The sequence below is a fragment of the Drosophila pseudoobscura genome, chromosome X (genome assembly GCF_009870125.1).
Source record: "Drosophila pseudoobscura strain MV-25-SWS-2005 chromosome X, UCI_Dpse_MV25, whole genome shotgun sequence".
Classification (NCBI taxonomy): domain Eukaryota; kingdom Metazoa; phylum Arthropoda; class Insecta; order Diptera; family Drosophilidae; genus Drosophila; species Drosophila pseudoobscura.
Genome location: NC_046683.1, coordinates 28262447 through 28282926, shown reverse-complemented (window position 1 = coordinate 28282926; position 20480 = coordinate 28262447). Strand labels below are relative to the sequence as shown.

The 20480-nt window shown below is 40.1% G+C and overlaps 2 long non-coding RNA genes across 2 annotated transcripts; both read right to left on the bottom strand.

Annotated features, from left to right (window-relative positions):
- Nucleotides 1-892: 892 nt before the first annotated feature.
- Nucleotides 893-2018, bottom strand: LOC117184951 (uncharacterized). Its single transcript, XR_004470426.1, has 2 exons — nt 1409-2018; nt 893-1343 (listed from the first exon to the last, which is right to left on the bottom strand). It is a non-coding gene; the product is annotated as an uncharacterized lncRNA (long non-coding RNA).
- Nucleotides 2019-9094: 7076 nt separating this feature from the next.
- Nucleotides 9095-10854, bottom strand: LOC117185070 (uncharacterized). Its single transcript, XR_004470574.1, has 2 exons — nt 10372-10854; nt 9095-10306 (listed from the first exon to the last, which is right to left on the bottom strand). It is a non-coding gene; the product is annotated as an uncharacterized lncRNA (long non-coding RNA).
- Nucleotides 10855-20480: the final 9626 nt, after the last annotated feature.

The following is a 20480-nucleotide window of genomic DNA, read 5'->3' as shown; positions in this document are numbered from 1 at the left end:
GCCTTGCCCTGGAGCCGGCTCAGTAACTTGAGGGCCGCCTTATACTGAGCTTTTGCCTTCATCCCTTCCCTGGAACGCTTCGGCCCTTCCCTACGCAGGGAGCTGGTACCTGGTTCCGGCGAGCGGAGAAGGCTTTCCTCTTCGGTCTTGCTAAGGGATAGCACGCTCTCCAGGTCCGACTCTGCATCGACAACGGCACCCGCGCGGCTCACCCTGCAACGCGTCGTTTTTGTGGCAGTAGTATTACAACTGACATGACCTGCTCCCGCCATGCCCGAGGTGTGAGCTCTGGCGACACGCAGAGAGGATTGCTCCTCCCCGTGCCCGCCGGTGGTAGCAGTCACGCAACGTTCCACCGACGTTTGGGTTGACATCCCAACCCGTGTTTGCTCCTTATCTACCTCCATATTTGGCCCGAAGGTCCATACCGGTTAATGTTTTTCGGGGGACCACCCCCTAGCGTTTTATGCCTGGCCGCCAGGCACCTCTAGCCATGACCTTGGTTCAGTTCACCCGACTTTAGATCGGGAAGACGATGGACCATAGCCTTAGCTAGACTGCATTACCCCGTGCAGGGCAAGCGACAGTGCATTATCCTCGCCCGGGATAATGCAGTGTCCATTGCCCAGCCGGCACCCTCGTAGAGGGTTCAGCTAGAGGGTTTTTGCCAGCCTTGGTTTGGGCAATCTTGGTATAATATGATTTGTGGTAATTTCCAAGTTAACAATATATTGTGTTCTATGAAACTTATTTGAAAGTTTTGGTGTGCTGCATGCCTAATTAAATATCCTCTATGTACTCAGTAAAATGTTGAAGGTTAAATATTAGTATTTCTAATTGCTTATTTCTATCATTATTCTTGTTTAATTTATTGACAACTTCTATGCCAGAATTTACTGCTTGAAATTTTAAGTTTAATTCGTTAGCTTGAACACTGTGGCTAGCCAGATTGTCTATTTTCCCTTCTAGTTCGACTTTATCATCTTGATCTAACGTTCCAAATAGATATTTATAAATTGTGCCTACTGCATTTATGCCGTTGAATTCACGTTGCAATTTCTCGACTAAATATTGAACTTGGATTACGTTATTAAATTGGGTTGCCTGGTCTAGTAAACTCTGATATGTTTCATCTGTTCTTGTTATATTAATTGTTAAATAATAATATTCATAATTAATGGGTATGTTAATGGTATCTGTTTTGAATATGAGATATCCATTCCTTGAGTTGATGGGATCTATCTCTATATTCTGTCCGGTAGACTGTAGGACGGTGAACATTAGTAAGATTATAATCTTAATCATGTTGTAGCTCCAGATTCCCAGTACTCTCTTCGGGTACTCTGCAATTATCATATTTACTTTTATTAGACTTCTTCTTTCTTTTGAATTTCGTTTTATAGTCTACCTGCCGAATTTCCCCTGTTATTTTGAACGGATTGGTTATTTTTGTTTTAACTAGGGGTGCATTCTTGTAGCGTGTGTCTACTTCAAAGTCGATTCTATCGTTATTTAAATGATTGATCTTCCTAACCTTATTCAGTTGGGTGTTTGAATCTGGTAGTCCGGCGTACAGGAAGATATCAGCTGGGTATCTTTTTGTAGTATTATGAACCGATTTATGATTATAAGTGTATATAATTAACTCGAATTTTGTGAGCTTGTTCTCTATTTTATCCTCGCTTGAAATAATTCTTAATTTGTCATTGATCGTTTTATGTAGCCGTTCTACATCAGAAACTCCGTTTTTACTGGTAGTGATTTCGATTTTCACATTTTCCGCATTCACCCATTCTTGCAATGCTGCGCACATAAAGGATGAATCTTTGTCGGCCTTAATTCACTGTGGCTTGCCCATTTCGTTAAAGACTTTTGTGATGGCTCTCTTTGTTTCTAACCAGTCACGACTCTTAACTCCTACAAGGGTAGCCAATTTAGAATATACATCGATGCATGATAGGAATTGTTGATTGCCTACCAAGTAGAAATCCATGACATATTTTTCTCTGATATTTTGTTTTTCAGGGGTGATTTCGAAGGTTAGTTTGGTGTTACGATGCTCTGTTCTAGCAACGTTGCACGTAGGACATTCATTGATGATATTTTGGATTAACTTCTGATAATCGGGGTAGTAGAATTTCCCTTTAAACCAATTAGTGGTCTTTTCGATACCTGGGTGAAGTAGCTCTTTATGATTCTTCAATATTTGTTTCTTGAATTCGGAGTAGTTCGGAATATCTATGAGTTCGGTACTGGATTTAATCAGTTTAGTCAAGTGATTGGGACTGATTATTTTTAGGAATGCCCTTTGGAACAGTGGGAAGTCTATTTCACTATGGAAATATAATGCACTCTTTTTGGTAGACACATATTCCTTTATTATATCTTTTGCTAATGACTTTGTCATTTCAGTATATGTGATTTTTATCAGTATCTTGTGGAAATACCTTATCCTCATTACCTCTAATCAGTTCTATTTGCCTATTATAGTAATTGATTGGTCGCTCTGTAAGTGAAATATAATTTGTATTATCTTCTTGCGTGCTATGGACCGTTGCACAATCACTATTAATGGTTTCCCCAAGTAGGTTTTCTTTAATCTTTACTCTTGATAGCGCATCGGCTACATTTATTTATTTTTGAAATTAACAAATTATCTGTTAATAATGGTACTTAGTTACTAAAGGCGGAAAAAGAGAAGTTAAAAGTTAGCTAAATTTAAGTGATTATAAATATTTCATGCAATTAGTTTAAGAGACAGTTCAGGGGATAGGGTTTGGCAGAGGGAGTTATAATTATGGCATAAAACCCTAAAAGGTTCATGATCAGCATAATTAGACCTACATATGGGTAGACGGATAGGCCTAAAAGTACGGGTAGGTCTAAATGGAACGGCCAAGTCAATCTGACCCAAGAGAGCTTGGGAGTCAGCAGTCCCGAGAAGGAGCTTGTGCACGAACATTACGCCATTGCATATTCTGCGATGGTGCAACGACGGCAGGTCAATAAGATTTAGCCTAGACCGGTAGGGTGGCAAGATTCTACCCGAGTCCCAGTTAAAGTTCCGAAGGGCAAATACTAAAAATTGCTTTTGCACGGATTCAATAACAGCCTGCTGCTCTTTATACTGCGGGCTCCACACACAAGAACAATACTCCAATTAATACGTACTAACGAGATATACAGTTGTTTCGTAACGTACGGGTCGTCAAACTCCTTGGACCAACGCTTTATGAACGCTAAATCACCCTTAGCTTTATTTACAGTGGCAGCTGTTAAAACACATCTTATGATCAAAAAGGACTCCGAGGTCATTTGAACTCGAAATTCGCTCAAGGACATGATTTCCTAGAACATATGAGACAAAATGTGGAGCACGACGGTAAAATGTCATAAGTTTGCATTTGGAAAGGTTCAGAAAAAGAAGATAAGTTGAACACCACAATAGTAGTTCAATTAGATCAAGTTAAAGGCGTGTGTGCAAATACCAATCAGAGTAAGAAGGACAGATTTTAACATCATCAGCATACATTAGCGTAGTAGAGTATGTTATAACTTAAGGAAGGTCATTCCCAAATAAAATAAACAAAAGCGGGCCCAGATGACTTCCCTGTGGCACACCTGAAGTAACATTAACAGTATTTGACAACACGTTAGAAAACAAAACACGTTGAGTACGGTTAGTGAGATAGGACAAAATCCAATCTAGAAGATTCGTTGGGAACCCTAATAAAGAGAGCTTGTGAATAAGCAGAGCATGGTTCACAGAATCGAATGCCTTGCTGAAGTCCGTAAAAATTACATCCAATTTGAAAATATGGTGGATTAGGTTAGAAAACTCAAGAAGGTTAGTCGATGTTGAACGATGTCTGAAAAAACCGTGTTGCGACGGAGACATCAAGCTGCAACAAAGATGTTGCTGTTGCCTTTTTTGTGAAGCGGAATGAAGTAGGACTCACTCCAAATTACTGGGAGACAAGACTGTTCCAAGCAGAGGTTGAAGAGAAAGGTCAAGGGTTTTAAAATGCAACTTGGTACCTTATCTGGACCCGCAGAAAACGATATGTCCATAGATGACACAACCTTCCAGAACAAAGCTTTCCTCGAAAAAGGGTACGGATACGGAGTGGATGCGTTGTAAATTTGACGCGAGTACGTTGTTTGGAAAAAGGTAGCGAATAAATTTGCAATACCATCAGCAGAAGCTTCTGTTTTGTTCTGGTAATGAAGGGACGGAGGAAAAGCGTTTGACTTGCGCTTAGAGTTAACGAACGAATATAATTTTTTAGGATCACTAGAAACGTTACTACTACATTGTGAAAGGTAATGATTATAACACTGACTATTAACGGCAAGGAACAGAGAGCGAGCGGAGGAGTATAGAGCTAAGGCCGACTTCTGGTACTTTTTATAGAGCCGGGATTTATTATTTTTTAAGTATGACAAATACTTGGAGAACCAGGGAGGCTTGGACGATACGGGTACAGTGATATCTGGAACAAAAGTATTAAGGGCGGAGTAAATAGAGCTAAAAAACGTGCTAACAGTTGCATCTATGTTCGGTAATGAATAAAGAAACGACAAATCAACACGCGAGAGATGTAGATATAAATCGATAAAGTTTGTTTTGCGCAAACACTTTATGTGAGCCATGGAACTGTCAGCACCTCCAGATTGTGTACACTCCAGGGATATCGACAAAGTTGGATGGTAAGGATCTTCAGGGAGTGATATTGGGCTTGCTCTAGATACCATAGCAAGAGAAGCATCGTTAACAAAAACGAAGTCAAGAAGTCTGTCCCTAATGTTTTTAACGGCATTAATTTGGACAAGGGAAATATCCGTTAGCCCATTGATAAAGTCATTATGGCAATTGGGAAACAACAGGTTAGCGTCATCACAAGGCTGCCAAGAAAGAAATGGGAGGTTAAAGTCCCCAATGACAATAATTCGATCATTGCACCCTAATGCAGATACAGACAGTAGACAGTATTAATTGCTGAGAGGTGGTGTAAGTAAAGCTCAGCATCAGACCTGGGAGGAATGTAAGAGCAGGTTAAATAGAAAAATGCGGAGCCAACACGAACTTTGACTGCAACAAATTCAATTCCATGGATGTTATTGAATGGGAATAACTCAGATGAGAAAACAGATTTAACTGCAATCAGAACCCCACCTGCAAAAGATGGGCGGTCCATTCGATAAATAGTGTAACTATCAATGAAAATTTCATGAACATTGACAGAGGAGTTAAGCCAGGTTTCGGTAAACGCGATGGCATCGAATATAGCATACTAATCAAAATTAGTATGAATTTGACGCAATTTTCCCAACAAACTGCGAACGTTCTGATACTGCATGGAAAAATGGAACATCAGTTTTTTGGTGCAGGTTCGGTAATTCTTGGATTCGAGTTCGAATCTTTGAGAAGGAACTCATGCATAATTGTATGCTCAGGCCATATTGACGGTTCTAGAGAACTGGATAATAAAGAATAAAGGAATTTTAAAGGATAATATGTTGCGCTTATGTTTAAATGTAAATTTAGTCACAACTATATCATCAGGCGAAGTGTTAAGTTTAGAGGAAAGATGTTGTTTAACATCCTCCGTTGTAGCCTCAGGAATAAGACGAGAAACAAATATTGCTTTCCGAGGGACCACTGCTCTAAGTTGAAGTCCCGAGCGAGATCGAGATGGTGGAGCTACTTCTAAAAAAGATCTCGGTCCTGGGGCACAAGAATTGGCAGCAATGGCGGGAGCCGAAATTGGGAAGACATCACCAGCAACCAGCACACCCGCACTAGGAGCACTCACCACGTCAGAAGTGATGGCAACAGAAACTGCAGGGATGGGATTGATGCTGTTGGGAACTTGGATGCTCGAAGGAAGCACATTGCTCGGTGTAAACAACACCGGAGCCACCGTTATCGGATTTACAGATAACGGCGAGGCATGACCACACGGACAAGGGCAAGAAATTTCTCGTTGAGAGCCACAAATGGTTTCCGGACATCCAGAAACCCAGTTTGAGTCTGTCTCATAAATGTGCGCATTTCGGCCTCAATCTCCCGACAAGCCAGACATGACCAAGACAGGCCCATGCGTTTCGAGATCAGCTCATTCAGCCGGCCAAAATTTCCGCCACGAGCACATTTTATGTGGGCAAAATTGTCGCACAGCCAGCAGCTAAGAAATGAATCACCAATGATTACACCACCGAATTCACATTTCTTTGCACTACAAACGATTGCCATTATTGACAGCAGTAGAATCACTGTGCACGGATAACAAAAAAGTACAGAGTGAGAGCGCAGGTAAAATGGGAGAGCAGACAGCAGAGCGAGCCAGACAATCAGCTGCAGCAACAATAATTCAATGCAGATGATCCAACGAAGTGCAGAAAACGAGCAGTAAGCTCACCAAAGCAGAGACACAAAAGAAAAATCCATAGAGAGGGGGGTATAGGCAATCCAGAGAGAGTGAGAGCAAAAATGCGAGCAGCAGGGCCCGCTTATGCCCACGAGAGAGTGTGGGCGATGCAAACGTGCACACCGAAGAAGCGATAACGAAAAGCAGACTGGGCAAAAAACAATAACAAATTGCCTGCGCGAGTCCGATGCGTTACGTTGCGAATATTGAATTTATTTTAAACACTTTTTTACAAACAAAACACTGGTGATTAACACAAAGCATAATCAAATTAAAGAGATGCGATGATATATCAAAACAAAGACACAACAATGTTGTATGATATTTAGGCAAAGGGCGGAGAATGCAGGAGCAAGAAAAAAACACAACCGGCTTAAGCAAGAGCTAGAAGCGAATTTTCTTAGTCCTCACTGTGGGTCCCACAACGTTTTTTCGATTCTCATCGACTTCATAAACATTGATGATAAAATCCTCATTTGCTGATTTGAATCGCTTGATTCTTGTTGATTGCTTGTTATTGGAAACTCAATTCCGGAAAAATTTAATCTTACTCCTTCATAATAAATGATGTCTTGCCGTATGTTTTCGCACCGATAGGATGATGGTATTGTTAACTTATCTCGGGAAATTTTTTTTAATGCTGCTGTTTGATATATAGTTTTAAGGTGTTTTCCATAGGCTAATGATGCTAAAACACATTACTTGAAACAAAAATCAACGTAATTTTTAACATTTATGAGTACACTTCGTGACTTAATTTTTTGGGAGCTTGGATAAACCTGTTTGCAGCGATATGCTCTAGTTTTATCATGGTAAGTTAAAAATATTTAAAACACTTTATTGCCCAACCTGAATCCTTCTCCTGGAATTCACTGCTGAGAGTTATCAAATTTTCTATTGTATCATTTAGATGATCATCAATCAGCTCGTTTTCATATATTGGTTTGTATGGAGTAATGAAATGCTTCATTGTTTCTGTTAAGCTTTCATCATCAGTGTTTTTAACGTATAATCCATATACTTTTAAATTGTATTTTATGGATCTGTACTCACTCATGCAGTGACGCAATAAATTGATAATATCATTTTTGCAATCATAAAAAAACTCTTTTAAATCAATCTGTTCACTTTTATTTGAGTGAACACGATATGATTTTAAAGGAAATCGCGACTCCGTTGAAATTTAAATGACGTTTCCATTTTTCTCATTTTCCTCTAGTTGAGCTGCTCTTGCATTCTTATGTTTGTCCGACATCATATGGCGTCTTTCCCTAGACGGAGGATAACTTTCATCGCAAATTGAACAGTCAATAATCCTAAGTTCCATCGGAGTATCCAATCGACGCCGTTTGGAAGCACCTGACGTTAAAGGATCTTGGAGATCACTTGATTTAGATCCTTTGATCATAAGAATCTCAAAAGCATTCCTAGGTCCCAAGCATGTTTCATAATGACTGTCAAACTCTATTAAGTTTTTATATATTGGTTTGTATGGAGTAATGAAATGCTTCATTGTTTCTGTTTAGCTTTCATCATCAGTGTGTTTAACGTATAATCCATATACTTTTAAATTGTATTTTATGGATGTGTACTCACTCATACAGTGACGCAATAAATTGATAATATCAGTTTTGCAATCATGAAAAAACTCTTTTAAATCAATCTTTTCACTTTTATTTGAGTGAACACGATATGATTTTAAAGGAAATCGCGACTCCGTTGAAATTTAAATGACGTTTCCATTTTTCTCATTTTCCTCTAGTTGAGCTGCTCTTGCATTCTTATGTTTGTCCGACATCATATGGCGTCTTTCCCTAGACGGAGGATAACTTTCATCGCAAATTGAACAGTCAATAATCCTAAGTTCCATCGGAGTATCCAATCGACGCCGTTTGGAAGCACCTGACGTTAAAGGATCTTGGAGATCACTTGATTTAGATCCTTTGATCATAAGAATCTCAAAAGCATTCCTAGGTCCCAAGCATGTTTCATAATGACTATCAAACTCTATTAAGTCGATGGACCTAGAGCAAAGGTCACACACCACATTATTACGAGAGTCAGAGCATCTCTCATAATGAGATTGATACTCTATAAAGTCAACGGACTTATCACACATGTTGCACTTAACTTTTGATGCCATTTTAAGTTTTATTTTTTTTTGTATCGAACTAACCACTTTCATTATTGAAATAAGACTAAGGGTTTCCTTTCTAAATGGCATCATTTTTATCGCCTCAAACACAGTACCTGCTCACAAACCTGTTTCAAACGATTACTACTGAGTCAATCTAATAATATGAGGAAAAGGTTACAACCTCTATTCTACCTGAAATCCACTTATTCTTTTTGTGTAATCCTCACTTGGAAGAAACCTGTTTCAAACGAATCCTATGATTCTCTTGTAATAAGAGGAAGTGAAATTCAACCAATCAAAAGTAAAACAGAAAACATTGAAAATAAATAGTGTTTAAATGTGTTATATTTATTATATACATATGTTTATAGTAAAATATGCGACTCTCCAGTTTAAGTTGTTGCTTTACTTGGGGGTGTCTGAAATATGGCCTCCTTGGTTTTATGCCCAATTCTGATTGGTGAGCTATGATGGCGTGGTTCTTGAGAATCGATTAGTAATTGATCTCTGGAGGGTGGCGTGATTCTAGTGCGGCTGGATACGCGGCATCTATTGTTTTATGTTCGACTCCTAGCTTAGGGTGTTTGTTTACATTGCCGGCTATCGGCTACAAGTGGTCCACTTCGAGCGTGGGATGTTTATGAGATTCGATGCTGAGGGTGTTGGATTGTTTATAGTATGTGGGTGCAGGGTAACAGACATAGATAAGGGTATCCGGAGCATGGACTATAGATATGTCACTTCCCCATCGTTCGATTTAAGCCTGTTCTCAGGCGATTATCCTTGGATATAGTTCAGGTGCATCTAAAACTGTGCACGCTGGGGATTCCCCGTTTTCGTCTAAAGATGTTTCTATGTGGGAGTCGGGTTTAGGCTTATTGATTTTACTTAGATTAAACAATTTGTAACTTAATGCCATTATGATTATGACAATTAGCAGTATTGAGCTTACATGTAATACATTATTTAATCGCGTATTTTCTATTACGATTTCTTTGGTTTGCAAATAAGACAATTGTTTAATTCTTGTTACGTTATTTTTGATGTATATGCTTTGTGCAAATTCTGGTATTGAGTTAGATATTAAGAATTCATTTAATTGTACACTGCAATTATTTATTTTTATTATTGCGTTGCCTTCTACTTTTGTTTCTTAGTTTAGGCAATCTTGGTATAATATGGTTTGTGGTAATTTCCAAGTTAACAATATATTGGGTTCTATGAAACTTATTTGAAAGTTTTGGTGTGCTGCATGCCTAATTAATTTACTGCTTGAAATTTTAAGTTTAATTCGTTAGCTTGAACACTGTGGCTAGCCAGATTGTCTATTTTCCCTTCTAGTTCGACTTTATCATCTTTATGATCTAACGTTCCAAATAGATATTTATAAATTGTGCCTACTGCATTTAAAGGCCTCTTTTGTTTCTTTTGGCTATTTTTATGCCGTTGAATTCACGTTGCAATGTCTCGACTAAATATTGAACTTGGATTACGTTATTAAATTGGGTTGCCTGGTCTAGTAAACTCTGATATGTTTCATCTGTTCTTGTTAAATAATGATATTCATAATTAATGGGTATGTTAATGGTATCTGTTTTGAAAATGAGATATTTATTCCTTGAGTTGATGGGATCTATCTCTATATTCTATCCGGTAGACTGTAGGACGGTGAACATTAGTAAGATTATAATCTTAATCATGTTGTAGCTCCAGATTCCCAGTACTCTCTTCGGGTACTCTGCAATTATCATATTTACTTTTATTAGACTTCTTCTTTCTTTTGAATTTCGTTTTATAGTCTACCTGCCGAATTTCCCCTGTTATTTTGAACGGATTGGTTGTTTTTGTTTTAACTAGGGGTGCATTTTTGTAGCGTGTGTCTACTTCAATTCTTCAATTCGATTCTATCGTTATTTAAATGATTGATCTTCCTAACCTTATTCAGTTGGGTGTTATAATCTGGTAGTCCGGCGTACAGGAAGATATCAGCTGGGGATCTTTTTGTAGTATTATGAACCGATTTATGATTATAAGTGTATAGAATTAACTCAAATTTTGTGAGCTTGTTCTCTATGTTATCCTCGCTTGAAATAATTCTTAATTTGTCATTGATCGTTTTATGTAGCCGTTCTTCATCAGAAACTCCGTTTTTACTGGTAGTGATTTCGATTTTCACATTTTCACATCAAGTGATTGGGACTGATTATTTTTAGGAATGCCCTTTGGAACAGTGGGAAGTCTATTTCACTATGGAAATATAATGCACTCTTTTTGGTTTACACATATTCCTTTATTATATCTTTTGCTAATGACTCTGTCATTTCAGTATATGTGATTTTTATCAGTATCTTGTGGAAATTGTGGGATGTCGCTCTGTAAGTGGAATATAATTTGTATTATCTTCTTGCGCGCTAAGGAACTTTGCACAATCACTATTAATGGTTTCCCCAAGTAGGTTTTCGTTAATCTTTACTCTTGATAGCGCATCGGCTACATGTTCTCCTTTCCTGGTAAATATTGTATTTTGAAGTCAAATTCATTTAATTTGATCTTCCATCGTTGTAGCTTCATATTTGGTTCCTTGGGGTTATTCAACCAAACCAAGGGTTCATGATCACTTAATATCTCGAACGTTCTACCAAACAGTTATGATCTGAAATACTTAGTTGCCCAAACTATAGCTAGTAATTCCTTTTCTATTGCTGAATAATTGATTTCGTGTTCATTTAAGGTTCTACTTGCGTAGCAAATTGGTTTGTGGTCTTGTGACAACACCGCTCCTAATGCAATGTTACTTGCATCGGCTGCTACCGTGAACATTTTTTCGAAATCTGGGATTGCGAGGATGGGGTCTGAGGTAATAAGTACTTTCAACTTTTAGAAGGCCTCGGCGTATTTTTACTCGGTTGGGTATATGACAGCTCGTGTCTCTAATTTGAGTGTCATTGGTTTTCCTATGTTAGCGAAATTGGGAATGAATTTCCTATAAAATCCACATAAACCTATGAATGATTTTATTTTTGTAGTTTTATTGGGTATGGGGAAGTTTATTATAGCGGATATTTTCTGTGGATACGGTACTATGCCGTTAGTTGTTACTACATGGCCTAGGAATTCCGTTTCTTTCTTTAGGAATAGTCACTTATCCATTTGAAGTTTAAGGTTTGCATCTCTTAACTTTCCAAAGACCCTTTGAAGTGACAACAAATTCTTCCAATGACGTGGAATAGATAATGATGTCGTCCAGATACACAAGGAAATCTTTGAAAATTACATCTTCTAACAGATTGTTCATACATCTTTGATTTGTGGCGGGGGCAGTGGTTAGCCCAAAAGGCATACGAGTGAACTCGTTTTTGGGATTGAGCTAGGTTCCATAAAAATTTGATGGAATCCTTTAGCTAAATCGATTGTCGTGAAATACTGGCACCTACCTAGTTTGTCTAGTATTTCGTCCATTCTGGGTGTAGGAAATTTATCCTTGATTGTCACCTAGTTTAGACTTCTATAATCTACTACCATTCGATATTATTGCTTTCCTGGAGCATCTATTTTCTTTGGTATCATAGAAATGGGTGCACATTAGGGAGAATTCGACTTACGAATAATTCCCTGTCTAATCATGTCTTTTATTTGTTGATTCACTTCTTGATCGTGTATTTGAGCATATTTGTATGGTCGACGATATACAGGATCTTTGTGATGGGTTTTAAGTTCGTGCTTTATTGTACTAGTGAAGGTCAAATTGCCACCTTCTTTATACTGCACGTCTTTAAACTCGTAGAGAACTTTCTTTAATTTCTTTTTTTTTTCGTCATTTAAATGTTCCAACCTTAGCTGGAAGCGAAGTATTGCTCTCCTTCAGGAGATGGGTCAAGGCACTTAGGTGTAGTTATATGTTCCTTTGAAGATGGCTTATCACCTTTGTGTGCGGTCTTGCCGTCGGCAATTGCTTCTCCACTTTGGATGATTGGGTATGACCTTTCTCCTAACGTTACCGTTTCGTTTCGGTAATCGATGACGGCTTTGCTGGCCATCAAATATTCTCTGCCTAAGAGTATATCATAATTTTCAGAAATATTATGAATATAAAACTTTCGTTTTGTTGGACAATTTTTGGTTGCTTTACGTGTAATGCTCTTAGCAAGACGGACGGGTCCATTGATGGTATAGACAGGGAGGTTGTCGTTATCGACTTTAGAATCTGTATAATTTTCCTTTATTATATTTATTGACGATCCCGAGTCCGCGATACCTCTTAATTTTTTATTATTTACTATTATTTCTATATATGGTCTTCCGAGGCACTCTGCTGAAAATGTACATCCATTTTCATTTGTCCACTTTGACTTTTCCTTGATCGTTTGACCGGCTGATTCGGTGCACTGCACTGAGTCTGATTGGTTTGATAGTTAGTGGGATTCTGTGCTCTGCCCTGGTTTAGGGAATTTCTAAATTCATTAAATAATCCTGTATTATTTGCGGCATTATTTCCTGAATTATTTCTATTCGATCTATGGTTATTTCTAGAAGTACTTGGGTTTTGATTGTTAGAATCATTACAACTATAACGACGGTAATAAGTTCCAACATTCCCACGATTGTTATTTCCGTTCCTTGAGTGTTCGTGAGTCTTGTTATCAGTTACGAAATTTTCGTAGATTCCTAACTCTTGAGCTGATTCTAGATTAGCCATAGTAGAAATGTCTTTCTTTGCTAAAATGATGAACAATTTATTGGGTAAAGCATCTTCTATTGTATGTCTGGTGGCATTTGCCAGAGCGTTCTTAAAGATTATCTTATTTTCTGGGCTAGTCTCCAGATTTAGTTTACTTATTAAAACATTTGACTTACATTCTAGTTCTTCTACAAACTTACGAATACTCCCATTGAATTTGGTGTCGTGTAGTTGTTGTTGCAGCGTCTCGTATGGAGTGTGATTATTGAATTTGCTGATTAATGCTACCCTTAGATCGATCCAGGTGTTGGGTTGAAGGCTTTGTGACAAAAGTTGTGCTCGTCCGCACAGTTGACCCTCAGTGGCTCCGTACATGATGCTCTGTTGTCGGATGTCTTCTGTTGGGTACAATTCAGAGATGTACTCGATCCTGCTTATGAACGAGCTTAGAAGTTCTTAGCATCCATCCTATGATGGAATTAGCCTGATTGACTTCAAGGCTTGGTTCAGGTGAATCTCTGATAGCGGGATGTTTATTTTTCATATTTTTGTATTCGTAGTTTGTTATATTATTTTTTTTTTCCACTAATATTAATTGAGTTTGAATTATGTGTAGATTCTTTGGCGGATCTCTTTAGTAATAGCGTTACCTTTCCTCTGATCACTGTAGGTTATTACGCACTGTAGCTGTAGTTGATCGTCTTAAAAAAAATTCACTTTTAACTGAGATCCTACCGACTGCGCCAGTAAAATATGCGACACTCGAGTTTAAGTTTTAAAAAAAGATTTATTCATTTACTTAAACTTAGGGTACAATGGTTAGTTAGTTTCCCCGACGATGACTAAGGTCTTAAACGGAATTAACTTGGGTGAATTCTCCGACGGTGTCGCGATTGACGTTTGTCTTGAACAGAACTGACTGCTTACTTAGATGTAGACTATTTATATTACGATGCTCGGATTGGGATTCGGAGGCGTTGGCTTCGGCTTCGGTGATGGAGTACGTGACTCGATCGATATGTGGGAAAGGCGGCTTTTGATGAAAGGCTTCCGCTGCGTATGATCGGTGTTGCATTACTTGGGGGTGGCTGAAATATGATTGGTGAGCAAGGATGGCGTGGTTCTTGAGAATCAATTAGTAATTGATCTCTGGAGGGTGGCGTGATTCTAGTGCGGATGGATACGCGGCATCTATTGTTTTATGTTCGACTCCTAGCTTAGGGTGTTTGTTTACATTGCCGGCTTTCGGCTACAAGTGGTCCACTTCGAGCGTGGAATTGTTTATGAAATTCGATGCGGAGGGTGTTGGATTGTTTATAGTATGTGGGTGCAGGGTAACAGACATAGATAAGGGTATGCGGCGCATGGACTATAGATATGTCACTTCCCCATCGTTCGATTTAAGCCTGTCCTCAGGCGATTATCCTTGGATATAGTTCAGGTGCATCTAAAACTGTGCACGCTGGGGATTCCCCGTCTTCGTCTAAAGATGTTTCTATGTGGGAGTCGAGTTTAGGCTTATTGATTTTACTTAGATTAAACAATTTGTAACTTAATGCTATTATGATTATGACAAGTAACAGTATTGAGCTTACATGTAATACATTATTTAATCGCGTATTTTCTATTACGATTTCTTTGGTTTGCAAATAAGACAATGGTTTAATTCTTGTAACGTTATTTTCGATGTATATGCTTTGTGCGAATTCTGGTATTGAGTTAGATATATCAGAATTCATTTAATTGTACACTGCAATTATTTATTTTTATTAATGCGTTGGCTTCTACTTTTATTTCTTGGTTTAGGCAATCTTGATATAATATGGTTTGTGGTATTTTCCAACAATATATTGGGTTCTATGAAACTTATTTGAAGGTTTTGGTGTGTTTTGGTATATGGACATTTTGTTGCTATTTGTTTGACTATTCCTGATATACATTCGTCATTTATTTTTCGTTTTGATTCTTTCTCATATATGTACCTCGCTTCCTAGAACATAGTAATTCTTTTGCGTTAGGTCAGTGAGAATGTTATTGTCTTCATCTGGATATGGGACAATTTTAAGTATAGGAATATTTCTCTCCTGAGATGTTGGAAATTATTAGTATTTCGTTAGTGTCTGATTTCAACCAGGTAGATGTTTTGATATTTAATAATTTTTCTGAATCGATGTGTTTCAGGTAATCCTGCCTTAATAATTTTGGATTAAAAATCCCTAATCTTCTTAGCTGCATGCCTAATTCAATATTCTCTATGTACTCAGTAAAATGTTGGAGGTTAAATATTAGTATTTCTAATTGCTTATTCTATCATTATCCTTGTTTAATTTATTGACAACTTCTATGCCAGAATTTACTGCTTTAATTATTAAGTTTAATTCGTTAGCTTGAACACTGTGGCTAGCCAGATTGTCTATTTTCCCTTCTAGTTCGACTTTATCATCTTGATCTAACTTTCCAAATAGATATTTATAAATTGTGCCTACTGCATTTATAAGGCCTCTTTTGTTTTTGGCTATTTTTATGCCGTTGAATTCACGTTGCAATTTTTCGGCTAAATATTGAACTTGCCATGGAGGGATCGCCGACATAGCTTTAGTCCAGGAGCCGTGAATTGCGTCAGGCAACTCCGTGGCCGGGCTAAAGTCCTCAAATTACAACTTTCTCTACTCAACATCGGTAAGCAGGAACAGAACCGCCGTACTCGTACGGAAGGGAATCCATGCTCATCTTATGTCTCATTACAGCACGGACGACCTGACGGTAGTGATGGTAGAGAGCGAGGAAAAGCGCCTTATGGCAGCTTCCTGCTATATGGCACACGACAGGCCCGCTCCACTGGAAGAACTTAGGAGTCTGGTGACGGAAGCCGGCTCCAAAAATCTCGACCTGCTTATTGGCGCAGATGCCAACGCCCATCACAATGTGTGGGGAAGCCCCGACATCAATGATAGAGGTGAGTCACTCCTAGACTTTATCTTATCCACTAACTTAGACGTAGCAAACGTGGGGGAGGAACACACCTTCGTGGGTCCCACCTCTTCAAACGAGCTAGACCTAACTCTTGTCACGGGAAAGAGTACCTTGGTATCTAACTGGAGAGTCCTCGAAAGACCATCCTTCTCAGACCATAAGTACATTCAGTTCAAGGGCGAATGCAAACACTCTTCGAAGATAACAGTCTATAGAAACCTCCGGAACACAAACTGAGTAAAGTTTAGAAAGACAATTACTTCGAAGCTCGCGAATCCGGGCTCATAGATATAGAGAAGTCCCTAAAGACCCTATCCAACGAATTACTGAACTCCTACCATGCATCGTGCAAACCCTCGAGGACGAAGAGGAGGTCCAAGCCACTCTGGTGGAACCGAGATCTCTCTCTCCAAAGGAACAACCTCAAGGAATTCTTCAAGATCGCCAAACAAGCGAACGAAGAGATTGTCAATGAGGAATATAAAATCCTACTTAGGAGCTCCAAGAAGGATATACGTAAGGTACAAAGGAACTCGTGGAGAAACTTCTGCTCCAACATTGAGAAAGTGCCCGAAACCGCTAGCCTCCGGAATCTGCTTTCAAAGCAGCCCACAGTACAGAGCCAACTAAAACTAGACAACGGACAGTGGACAGAGGGCAGTAAAGAAGCCCTAACAGCACTAATGGAGGCGCACTTCCCTGGATGCACCGAGGTCACTGGCGCTAAGGAGCATCAGGACCTAGCAACTAAGGAACAGCACCCCCTAATAGGTCTGTTAACCACTAAGAGAATCCACTGGGCCATAGACTCCATCGCGGGCATAAAAGCACCAGGACTGGACGGGATATTCCCAGCCATGATGCAGTTGACCAAAGAGGTTATTACCCCATGGCTCTTCGCAATATACTCAGCATGCCTAAGTACGGGCTATATCCCCATCCAATGGAGAACCTTAAGAGTTTTCTTCCTCCCTAAGGCAGGAAAGTGCAGCCACGTGAGTCCCAAGGATTACAGACAGGCTTATCGGTCTGTAATCCTCCTTTTTTTCTAAAAACACTAGAAAAGCTGTTGGATTTACACATCAGGAATGAGGTAGGGGGACTGATGTCAACAAACCAACACGCCTGCACCAAGGGGAAATCAGTGGCGACGGCACTACACTCGCTAGTAGCCACCATCGAGAGCGCCCTTCACAACAAAAAGTATGCTTTGGGAGCATTTGTGGACATCTCAGGAGCATTCAACAACGTGGCAACAACCGCAATAACAAGTCGCCTAGAAGCGAATAACATACACCCTGCAATCAACGTCTGGATCAAAAACCTCCTAAGTTGTAGACGGGTGCAATCGGAGTGGGGCACCGCTTCCATGGTAAAGGGGGCACACAGAGGCACACCTCAAGGTGGAGTCCTATCGCCACTACTGTGGAATTTGGTGGTCGACGACCTCATTAAGAGATTTGAAAGGAAGGCCCCAAAAATAACAGCCTATGCAGATGACATAAGCATACTTATTACGGGTGTATGTCCATCGACCCTCAGCTCTATATGGAACGTACGCTCAGGGAGATACGTGAGTGGGCGGAAGAGGTAGGACTCAGTATCAACGCGGACAAGACGGACCTCATCCTCTTTACCAAGAGGTACAAGGTACCGATATGGACACCCCCGAAAATTGACCAAACTAGGCTGACTCCAAAATCACAGGTGAAATACCTAGGCACAGTACTGGACAGCAAGTGGTATGGAGGCCCAATGTAATGGAAAGGGTGAAGAAGGCTACCATTGCGCTTTATGCATCCAAGAAGATGCTCAGCAGCACATGGGGCCTGTCACCTGCTCTAATGCACTGGATCTACATCTCGGTGGTGCGACCAACTCTGCTGTATGGAGCCTTAGTGTGGTGGCAGGCTACTGAAAAGAAGACATACCATAAGCTTATGGAAAAGACTCAGCGACAGGCTCTGCTCTGTATTACAGGGGCGCTGAGGTCAACCCCAACAAAAGCACTCGAAACTGTACTCGGAATCGACCCCCTGGACATTCACTCTCGCCTGATTGCGGGAAAGGCAGCACAACGCCTTATAGCATCAGGAAACCTATCGATACAAGGATACGGGCACAGTTCAATTGGCAGGGACGTGACCAGATCAACTGATTACATGACCCCCCCAACTTGCCTTGACGTCAAAACAACCACATCTTTGGGACCTGAAGACTGGAAAATTGCAAGGGACCAAACTGAGCACCTCAATATATACACAGACGGCTCCAAGATGGACGGAGGAGTAGGTGCGGGCCTATACTGTACAGACCCTGAGATAAGGCTATCGTATAAGCTACCGGACCAATACAGCATATTCCAGGCAGAAGTTTTTGCCATCGGGAAAGCAGCGGAGGTCGCTCTCCTAACAGAACGAGCACACGATGCGGTCAACCTATTCGTCGACAGCCAAGCGGCGATAAGATCCATGCAGTCGTCCGCGGTCAGTTCCAGAAGTGTGATGGCGAGCAGGGGGGCATTAGACATTATAAGCACGACAAAGACAGTGCGGATCTATTGGGTTCCCAGCCACCAGGGCATCGAAGGAAACGAAGCGGCGGACGTACTAGCTAAGAAAGGCGTCGGGCTGGAGAATAGGAGAACCGAGAACGTGCCTGTCTCCCTTAGAACGCTGCAATGCGATCTAGAGAAGCAGGCTAGAACACAGACTGATAGCAGGTGGAACTGTGTGAAGATAATGTGCAAGGAACGCAACGAGAAACTTAGCCACTTCCTACTGCACCTACCACGAAAGGACTGTAGATTGCTAGTGGGAATACTTACAGGTCACTGTCTGGCTGCTGCACATGCAGCTAAGCTAGGCATCACCAACAGAGACAGAGACAGTTGTAGGAAATGTGATGAACCTGGGGCTATCGAAACCCTGGAACATCTCATCTGCTACTGTCCGGCTCTCTCAAGGGCAAGGAGGAGATACCTGGGCGCCCCAGTGCTTGCATCACTGGAAGATGCCTCCAAAAGGACGCCACAGGAACTGCTGGCCTATGCTAAAAACACCTCGATTCTCGGGGACTTTAAAACCACCTAAACACTCCCGCGACGGTTCATACACCGCCCCTATCCGGATAACTAAGGGCCAGATTGGCCTATGCGTGGCCCCGCTGAGGGCCGTCCGGGTTAACCTAACCTATAATCTGGTAGTCCGGCGTACAGGAAGATATCAGCTGGGGATCTTTTTGTAGTATTATGAACCGATTTATGATTATAAGTGTATAGAATTAACTCGAATTTTGTGGCTTGTTCTCTATGTTATCCTCGCTTGAAATATTTCTTCATTGATTAATTCATTAATTCTTTCATTGATCGTTTTATGTACCCGTTGTACATCAGAAACTCCATTTTTAGTGGTAGTGATTTCGATTTTCACATTTTCCGCATTCAACCATGCTTGCAATGCTGCGCACATAAAGGCTGAATCTTTGTCGGCTTTAATTCCCGGTGGCTTGCCCATTTCGTTAAAGACTTTTATGATGGCTCTCTCTTTGTTTCTAACCAGTCACGACTCTTAACTTCTACAAGGGTAGCGAAGTTAGATTGTTGATTACCAAATAGAAATCCATGACATACTTTTCTCTGATATTTTGTGTTTCAGAGGTGATTTCGAATGTTTGTCCGACATCATATGGCGTCTTTCCCTAGACGGAGAGTAACTTTCACCGCAAATTGAACAGTCAATAATCCTTAGTTCCATCGAAGTATCCAATCGAGGCCGTTTTGAAGCACCTGACGTTGAAGGATCTTGGAGATCACTTGATTTAGATACTTTGCTCATACGAATCTCAAAAGCATTCCTAGGTCCCAAGCATGCTTCATAATGACTATCAAACTCTATTAATTCGATGGACCTAGAGCAAAGGTCACACACCACATTATTACGAGAGTCAGAGCATCTCTCATAATGAGATTGATACTCTATAAAGTCAACGGACTTATCACACATGTTGCACTTAACTTTTGATGCCATTTTAAGTTTTATTTTTTTTTGTATCGAACTAACCACTTTCATTATTGAAATAAGACTAAGGGTTTCCTTTCTAAATGGCATCATTTTTATCGCCTCAAACACAGTACCTGCTCACAAACCTGTTTCAAACGATTACTACTGAGTCAATCTAATAATATGAGGAAAAGGTTACAACCTCTATTCTACCTGAAATCCACTTATTCTTTTTGTGTAATCCTCACTTGGAAGAAACC